Source organism: Dipodomys merriami, unplaced genomic scaffold (genome assembly GCF_024711535.1).
Source record: "Dipodomys merriami isolate MVZ:Mamm:240054 unplaced genomic scaffold, mDipMer1.0.p SCAF_24, whole genome shotgun sequence".
Lineage (NCBI taxonomy): Eukaryota > Metazoa > Chordata > Mammalia > Rodentia > Heteromyidae > Dipodomys > Dipodomys merriami.
This window is the reverse complement of record NW_027203826.1, coordinates 15,128,979-15,139,278: the sequence shown is the minus strand read 5'-3', so window position 1 is coordinate 15,139,278 and position 10,300 is coordinate 15,128,979. Positions and strand designations below refer to the sequence as shown.

Genomic DNA, 10,300 nt, shown 5'->3' with positions numbered 1-10,300 from the left:
TCTACAAGTTTAGGGAAAACTACTTTATATATAGCACCTTCCTGTGTTAGTACTGTGGTCTAAGGTAGAAAATGTAATGACCAAACTCAAAAGAGAAACAAGTTTCCTATTGCCAAAGTTGGTATTCTCTGCCAGTCCTAGAGGTCTTGTGACAGGGTCTTTTGACCAATGGCCCAACAATTACAAAGTGGCGGCTATGTAAGGAGCATAGGAGATGAGCTGTATATCATGTCTATATGTAATATACTGTAGTGTGCCCTAAAAATACATTACAATGATAGATCTGTGTCTGTTCTTTCTACAAGAAATATATAGAGACATACACATATTTAAAAATCCATTGTGACTAGAGGCTGGTGGCTCATGCCTATAATCGTAGATACTCAGGAGGCTGAGATCTGAGAATCCTGGTTCCAACCCAGCCAAGGCAGGAAAGCTTATGAGGACTTTTTTCTCCAATTAACCACAAAAGACCAGAAGTAGAACTGTGGCTCAAGTGGTAGAGTGCTATTCATAAGCACAAAAGCCCAGGCCTTGAGTTCAAGCCCCAGGATTGGCAAAAATAAATTAAAAATCCATCATGATCTAATGAAATCAGTTTTGAAGACGGTATGTTGTACAATATTAAAAATGACAAAATTCCAGGAGCTGATGGCTCATGCCTGTAATCCAAACTACTCAGAAAGCTGAGATCTAAGCTAGTTCAAAGCCAGCAGGGAAAGGAAAGTCTTTAAGACCCTTTATCTCCAATTAACCACCAGAACACCAGAAGTGGTGGTGTGGCTCAAAGTGGTAGAGTGCTAGTTTTGAGCAAAAGAGCTCAGGGACAGGACCCAGACCCTGAGTCCAATGAAAAACAACATGAAAAACAACAACAAAAAGACAAAAGAGCCAGTGAAAAAGTGTTTTGTTATATCAGGTAATTTGAAAAAAAAGTGAAAGCTGCCTTTATAGTATAAAAGCAGCTTTAAATTTTGTATTTCCTTACTTGTCATTTAGAGTACATATCTAGTAAAATCCATCAGTTTGACAAAAGCATATCCATTTCTGCCATCAGTATTTGACAGACTCAGTTATTCCTATTTTACATGACCATAGTTAATCAGGTCATCTGACTAATATTTAAAGAAGAAGAATGTGGCTTTGTTCTTTCCAAATCTCTACAATGATGATATGGAAATTTCTTAGATTGGAGATGGATCAAGTCTAGGGACATGTTTAAATGTTTGGTTGTAAACTATCAGCACACTCATTTTATAGTCCTCACAGAAATTAATGTAATTGTGCATGCTGTGTTTAAAATTTTAAGCACACTAACATTCAAATCAAAGTGTTAGAAAATACCTGATAGTGTGGACGATGTGAACTTTTCCTGGATATTCTCTGTCTCATTAAGCACTTTTTGTAGAAATCAGTGATAAATCTCATACAATATAAGTAAAAAAAAACTTAATAATACTAGAAACTCCAATAAAACTTCTAAGGAGGGAGAAAAGGAAGCAGGTACTTGTTTAGTGATGTTCAGGAGGCAGGGAGCATACCCAGCTGATTATACATTGTTGCAAATGGGAAATTTAAAAAGCAAGCAAAGTCCACTGAACAACCTATTTGTATAGACTCTCTCATATATAGACTTTTTCACAGATAGAGTATAAAATAATTAGTAGTTCTAAGGAGAGATGCAGTACAAAACCTCCATACAGAGGTAAAAAGCCTACATTTAGAGTCTGACATATTTATAATTTGTAACTCCTCAGGGATTACAATCCCAACTCACCAATTAAACTTTTAGAGATACAATACAGATTTATGGTCCTAGAATCAGTACTTCTTGGGAAACAAGTCTTCTAATTGACCTATGCTTACAAAAGAAATAGAATAAAAATTTTAAAACATTATTATCATTGATATTATATATATAATACATCTATTAATTACTTAAACAAATTCGAGGTGGGAAATTAAAAACTGAAATTTATTTAAAGATAGATTAAAAATAAATGGAAAGGAAATGTGGAAACAAAAATAAGTATAAAATACAGAAGAAAGAACTATTTTAAAGATACCTTTATTTATTTTTTTGGGGGGGGGGTCAGGTTGTGGGGCCTGAACGCTGTCCCTCAGTTCTTCAGCTCAAGGTTAGCACTCTACCACTTGAGCCACAGTGCCACTTCTGGCTTTTTTCTTATGTGGTGCTGAGTAATCGAACCCAGGGCCTCGAGCATGCAAGGCAAGTGGTCTACAATTGAGCCACCTTCCCAGCCCCGAAAGAACTATTTAAAAAATAGTGACTGATCATGTCAGGTCAGAATTTAAAAAGGATTTTACCGAGATTGAAATGGAATTTAAAATTTTTGAAAGTCAACAAAATATCTAAAAGCCATTTATCTTTACTGAATCCCTATGCACTTATAGTATTATTTCTTTTTTATGTTTTTATTGTAAAAATACTGTACAAAATAGTTACAGTTACATGAGTAAGGTAATGAGTACATTTCCTATCAAGCATTTTTACCTCCTCCTTTGTTCTCCCCTACCATCCCTTCCCTCCCCACTTCTCCTCCTCCCTCCCCCGCTCAAGTTGTAAAGTTCGTTTTCAACATAGTGTCTTGTACAACTCATTGTTACAATGAGTCAGCCTGTATCCTTGTTTCAGCATTTTGTTTTTTCCCTGCCCCTCCCCAAATTAGAGAAATGTATATACAAGATGCAGGGCACCAATATCAATTAAGTGTTTTAGGGGTTATTTCCATTTTGACTTTACCTAATACAAAACATGGACAGTTATGGAGATCTTGATTTAGGATTACTATGGATTCAGATCACCTGTATCATGATCTTATTTTAATGTGAGAATATAAAACTCAAAAGCTTGATGAATAGCAAAAGCATATGCCACATTACAAGTGACTATATCTGAGCTGACCAGTTTAATCCAGAGATCAAGATTTGTATTTCTGTTTCAGAACCTCTCATATGCAAAGCTAAATTGCTTAAAAAAACATAAAGAATAATGCACAAATAAGCAGTGTGACTGTGTCAGAAAATACTGACATTAAGAGTAATATTTGATTTTAACTAACAAGCATGCCCTTATTGGATGATATTAAGATAGGATGCTTATTATTTTATTAATTAGACTTAATCCAAGTGTATCTTCAATTTATCTCCAATTTTTCATTAACAAAAATAGCTTCTTTTATTCCCTTATTATACATTTATGTTTTGGGGGTTTTTTTTTGGTCAGTCGTGGGGCTTGAACTCTGGACCTGAGCACTGTCCCTCAACTCTTCAGCTCAAGGCAAGTGCTCTACCACTTGAGCTACAGCTCCACTTCCCCTAATTATATATTTATAATATATGAATATGTTTGGTTAAAGTCATAAAGGGTGTTAATTTACAACAATAAACATAATTCCATAGCCAAGTTCTATATGTAAATGTCTTAAGTATTTTGTTCAGTATCCACCATTGCTATAGGTTAGAGCTAACATATCCAAAACTATATATATGTTGATGGCTTGATCTTAATTTCATGGACTTAGTGGAAATTTTTAATTCAACTTTCTTTTGTGTGTGTGTGTGTCAATACTGGGGCTTGAACTTAAGGCTTGTGTTCTGGTCCTTTAGATTTCCCACACACACTTACACACTCGAGGCTAGTGCACAATTCTGCCTCTGACTTTTTGTTGGTTAACTGGAGATGAGACTCTCATGGAATTTCTTGCCTGACCTGGTTTCAAATATGATCCTACCATCTCAGCCTCGTGGGAAGTTGGATTATAAACCACTGGGAGCTTTAGAGGTAGGGCTCACTGGGACTTTCTAAGTCCCTGAGGGTATGCCTTGGAAGAGAACTATGGGACCTGGCCTCATAGTTATTTTTGTTTTGTTTTGTTTTGTTTTTCTTCACCCAGATATAAGGATAATAGGATTCCTATGCTATGTGCTCCCATAACAATGTACTGGGCCACAAATCGCCCAGAGTAATAAAGGCAATTGCTTATAGATTAAAACCTCTAAAACTGTAAAGTTGATTTTTCGACATAACATCATTACAGTTTTTGAGGATTTGGGAGCTGAGAAGTGAATACGAATTCAGTAAAGATAAATAAGGGAGAGGAAGGGGAAACAAAGGAGAAGGCAAAAATGCTTGGTAAGAAATGTACTTATTACCTTGCTCATGTAATTGTAACCCCTCTGTACACAGTATTTTCACAATAAAAAATGTAAAATAAAAAAATAAAAAATAAAAATAAATAAAACCTCTAAAGCTGTGATCCAAGTAAATTGTTTTTCCTTCACCAATTGATTTATCTCAGGTATTTGTTACAGTAAGAACAAATATTTCAGACACAACCAGGAAAGCCATAGGGTGAATGGGAATACAGAATCCCTTGGGAAACAAGAAGCTTGAACTCAGTCCCTGGATGCTGGCCCTGAGCTCTTTAGCTCAAGGCTAGCACTCTTCACTTGGAGTCACTGCTCCACTTCTGTTTTTTGAGTGGTTAATTGGAGATAAGAGTCTCATGGGGGGGGGGGGGGGTTTCTGCCTGGGCTGGCTTTAAATCAGAATCCTCAGATCTCAGCCTGCTGAGAAGCTAGAATTCCAGGCATGAACCATCAGTGGCTAGCTCATATTTGAATTGTTTAAGGGTACTTTGTTATATTATCAACATAGATAAGTCAAAAACATACTATACCATAAAATAATTTTAATAAATTTATTTCATCAGACCCACTCATTAGAGTATATAAATGTTGTAAAATCCCTCAAAAAATAAGTGTCTGCCTAGTAGATAAGATGAAATGTTAACTAACTTATAATTATATTTTGTATAAATGTGTTAGTTTTAAGATATTAAAAATATTTACGATAACAAAATACATGGAACTAAAATAATTACTTGTTTTTATAAATCTTTATTCAGTTCTTTGATGACAAATGGAAAAGTTGTTACAAAATAATCATAGGATTGGATACATAAGACTCTGTAGACTGTTGGTTGGAATGTAAACTTGTTCAATCACTCTGAAAAGCAGTATGAAGTTTCCTCAAAAGGTTAAGCATAAAGCTTCCCTATGACCCAGCAATCTCACTCTTGGATATTTACCCAAATGACCACAAACCAACCTGCACTAAAGCCACTAGCACTTGTTCATTGCAGCATTATTTCCCATAATTAAGATATATAATCAACCCAGATGCCCTTCAGGGGATGAATGGATCAAGAAAATGTGTTATACATTCCCAATGGAATTCTATACTTCCAGCAGGCTGCATGGATTCCCTCATCTGTAATAACTAGAATATGTCTAGGATATTCTTTTTGTTGTTGTTGTTGGTCATGATGCCTGAACTCTGGGCCTGGGTGCTTTCCCTCAGCTCTTCAGCTCAAGGCTAGTGCTCTACCACTTGAGCCACAGTGCCACTTACGGCTTGGAGGGGATGTGGCCAGAAAGGAAACCTACTGCATTGTTGGTGGGAGTGTAAACTTGTTCAACCACTTTGGAAAGTAGTATGGAGGTTCCTCCAAAGACTCCACATAGAGCTCCCCTATGACCCAGCAATCCCACTTTGGGGCATTTGCCTGAATGATCACAAACAAGAACATACTAAAGCTACCAGCACAACTATGTTTATCACAGCATTATTTACTATAGCTAAGTTATAGAACCAACCCAGATGCCCCTCATGGATGAATGGATGAATGGATTCCAATATTGGAATTCTATGCCTCCATCAGAAAGAATGACATTGCCCCATTTGTTAGGAAATGGAAAGACTTGGAAAAAAATTATATTAAGTGAAGTAAACCAGGCCCAAAGAAACATAGGTCCCATGATTTCCCTTATTTGCAATAGTCTATGTCTGAGACAAGCAGAAAAGTTCAGATAAGATGATGTTAAGCAAAATGAACCCCAAGATAGGGACACAAGTTGTGTTTTCCTTTCTTGCTATTATTTCTAACGTATTTATAAGGTACCATGTGATTTTTTTTGTTGCTTTGCATGTTCTTCCCCTATGGTATAACCCCTGTTTTCACTGTATCTGATGTTGGTAACAAAGGAGGAGGCAACAATGCTTGATAAGAAATGTACTCATTACCTTGCTCATGTAATTGTAACCCCTTTGTACAGTATTTTCACAATAGAAAAAACTTATTTAAAAGAAAAAATAAAATTATGCTTATCGAAATGAACTCCAAGAAATGGAAACAAGAGTTGGTTTTATTTTTTATTGTACTGTTTTCTGTTATTTCTTTTAACTTTCTTTTTCCTTTGGTTTATTCCCTGATATTCTTGTTCTTTATTTCTGTACCCTTTGTCTTGTATATAAGCTTATCAGGTTTGGAGAAGGAAAGGAGAATCACAGAAATGGTGAGACAAAAAGTGAATCAGTTCACTTTTATGCTCACTTGACACCATGCTGGAAATGAACTTTACAACTTGTAGGAGAGGCAGATCAGTAGGGAAAAAAGAGGGAGTAAATAAGGGAGGAGGAAACACTGTTAAAAAAGAAATGTATTCATTTCCTGATTATGTAACTGTAACCCCTCTGTAATCACCTTTGTAATAGAATTATGTATAAAAAGAAAATTTATACAAGATTTGAAATGGGGGGAGCTCTTATACCTAGATCTATGTCCTGTAATAAAATAGGCAACCCTTCATAAAAGAGTCAGCAGAGTGATATGTATGTGGTCAGTGAAACATATACAGTCTAGGAAGAAGAGACAAATTTTTGCTTGAATCTCATTCAGTTGCTTCACAGAATAAATGCAAAGAAGATTTTATAATTTTCCTAAAGAAAATTTTCCTAAAATTACTTTCCTGGCAGCTTCCTTTACTTGTTTGTTTCTAAGACTATAGATATTAGGATTTAAGAATGGTGGATCCAAGGTATATAATACAGAAAAAAAAAATCAAATCCTCAATTGTTGGCAGAAATTTGGAAGATCTTAAGTCCACAATGGAAGCAGAACCAAAAAACACAAACACAACAAAAATGTGGGGGACACAAGTGGAAAAGGCCTTTCCTCTCTCTTCTTTGACTGGGAATTTGAGCACAGTTGAAAATATACGAACAGGAAATGGTTTTAGTTTTTCACCATTAAGTATAATGCTGGCTGTAGGTTTGTCATATACAGCCTTTATTGTATTGAGGAAGATTCCATGGATTCCTAATTTTTCCAGAACCTTCATCATAAAAGGGTGTTGGATCTTGTCAAATGCTTTTTCTACATCTATTGAGATAACCATGTGGTTCTTATCCTTGCTCCTGTTGATGTGATTAATTATATTAATTGATTTGCGTATATTGAACCAGGTTTGCTTCCCTGAAATGAATCCTGTTTGATTGTGGTGTATAATTTTTTGGATGAATTGTCGATTTGCCAAAATTTTGTTGAGAAGTTTTGCATCAATATTCATCAAAGAAATGGGTCTATAGTTCTCTTTCTTTGATGAGTCCCTACCTGGTTTTGGGATGAGGGTTATGAGGGCTTCATAGAATGAGTTCGGTAGTGAACTTTCTCTTTGAATTTCATTGAAGAGTTGGAGGAGTATTGGTGTGAGCTCTGCTTTGAAGGCCTTGTAGAATTCTGCTGTAAATCCATCTGGTCCTGGGCTTTTCTTAGCTGGAAGGTCTCTTATTGCTGTTTCTAGTCCAATGCTTGATATGGGCCTGTTAAGACAGTTTAACTCATCTTGGTTTAGTTTTGGCATGTCAATATTTGCTAGGAAAAGGTCCCCTAGTTTCACTGTATTTGATGTTGGTATAATTTGTGGAGGGGAAGGGAAAAACAAATAGTTTAAATAGGAATACAGGTGGACCAATTGCAACAATGAGGCCTATATAAGTTGTTATGTCGAAAACGAACTTTACAACTTTGGTGGGGGGGGGAAGAGTTGGGTGGGGGTGGGGGAGGGCAGGGGGAGGATGGGATGGGAAGGGAAAACAAAGGAGGAGGCTACAATGCTTGATAAGAAATGTACTCATTATCTTGCCCATGTAATTGTAACCCCTCTGTACAGTATTTTCACAATAAAAAAAGGAAATATACGAACATACGATGTAAATATGAAGATAAGAGAGCCACCAACTACCACCATGGACAAAGCAAGAATTAGGAGTTCACTGCTGAAGGTATCTGAGCAGGACAGCCTCAGCAGAGAGGAGATGTCACAGAAGAACCACATTGGACTGACAGAAGGACAGCCAGAATGTGTTGGCAGTGTGTACAACTCCATAGACAAGACCACTGAGCTGGGAAGCCAGATTATGATGACAGGAGGGGCTGTCAGATGGCCACATAGTGGTCCTGAGCCATTATGGTAAGGAATATGAACTCAATATATGCAAAATAAAGGACCAAGAATATCTGAGTTGTACAGCCAGCCACATAAATCTCCTGGTTGTTAGTGAGAGAGTTGACACAAGCATTAGGGACAGTGACAGAAATATAGCACATGTCCAAGATGAACAGATTTCTGAGGAAGAAGTACATGGGTATTTGCAGGTTTGGGTCAATAGTAGTGACCAGGATGATGACCAGATTTCCTAACAGGGTGGCCAGGTACAATAGCAGGAAAAATATGGATAAAAGAAATCTGAAATCCCCCAAATCAGCAAAGCCCTGGAGGAGAAACACAGTCACCATGCTGGCATTGGCCATTTTCTGAAAATGCTGGCTCACCTGGCAAACAAAATAATGGAAGAGAAATAATAGATAAAATGACAATAAAGTATTTTCTTTAGTGGTGTTACTTCTATTTCATAAAACTAGTTTCTATGTGTATTAAAATTATTTTCATTATTCTTATCTGTGTAAATTTAAATTTTGCTTAGTATTTAACAAATAAGACTATAAGGGTAAAGAGGCAGTGAATTCTATTGTATTATGTGAATCATGATGAATATGCATCCCAAAACACATCCAGCTCATAAGTGTTATTGAAATATTGGGGACTAAATTGATTTGCAAGTTCCTTACTTCTCTTATATTTTGAATTAGCTGTTTTAGTGTAAAGTATCCAAAGAAAATGACCTAGTAGGAACTGTAAAAATCATGTAATCCTACTAATACATATTTATCACAATGTATACATGCATACATCTTTATATAAATATATTAGATGAATTTTACAAGAATACCAATATTATATCAACAAATATACGTATGCATGTACATAAACCTCTATTATATATAGAGAGAGATAAATGATAAAGACCTAGAGAAAAAATGGATAGATACCTGGAAAGAAACAGAAATTTGCTTTCCTCGTTAATTTGCTCAGGCAGTAAGATTGAGACCTAAAGAGTATACCAGCAACTTAATGAGATTCGTATAAAAATATATTTCCTCAGCACACCAGCAGCTCCAGACAAAAAGTACAAGTATGTGAAATAAAAGCACATGAAGAAATGTTCAACATCCTTTTTTTTTCATTTCTTTGATTTGGTTTTGTTTGCTTTTTGTTCTTCCACATCTTTATCTACAAAAGAAATTTAGATGAAAAACAGCACCAAGATTTTGTCTCACCCTAGAGAGGATGATAATCATCAAGGAGAAAAGAACAAATATTGGCAAAGATGTAAAGATGTAAACCAGTGTAACTAGTATTGATATCAATCTGAAGTTTCACCAAAATTTTTAAAGTAGACCTACTTTATTGCCGTGCTTTGGGCATAGATGCAAGGAAATGTAAATCAGTATATAAGAAAGATACTTTTAGCTGGGTAGATGGTTTACATTTTTAATCCTAAGCTACTCAAGAAGCTGACATCTGAAGACCATAATTCAAAGCCAGCCCAGGCAAGAAAAGTCCACATGACTCTTGACTTTGATACACCACCAAAAAAGCTTAAGTGGATCTGTGGCTCAAGTGATAGAGCATTAGCCTTGAGTGAAAAGCTCAAGGACAGTGTCCAGGCTCTGAGTTCAAGCCCCAGGACTTTTACAAAAACAGCAAGCAAGCATGCAAAAGGAAATAAAGAAGGAAAGAAAGAAAGAAAGAAAAGAAAGAAAGAAAGAAAGAAAGAAAGAAAGAAAAGAAAGAAAGAAAGAAAGAAAGAAAGAGAGAGAGAGAGAGAGAGAGAAAGAAAGAAAGAAAGAAAGAAAGAAAGAAAGAAAGAAAGAAAGAAAGAAAGAAAGAAAGAAAGAAAGAAAGAGAGAAAGAAAGAAAGAAAGAGAGAACGAAAGAAAGAAAGAAAGAGAACGAAAGAAAGAAAGGAGGGAAGAAAGGAAGGAAGGAAGGGAAGAAAGGGAAGGAAGGGAAGGAAGGAACGAGGGAGGGA

At 35.9% G+C, this 10,300-nt stretch overlaps 1 pseudogene; it reads right to left on the bottom strand.

The window, feature by feature from the left end:
• Positions 1–6,794: 6,794 nt before the first annotated feature.
• Positions 6,795–8,678, bottom strand: LOC138835493 (olfactory receptor 14C36-like; annotated as a pseudogene).
• Positions 8,679–10,300: the final 1,622 nt, after the last annotated feature.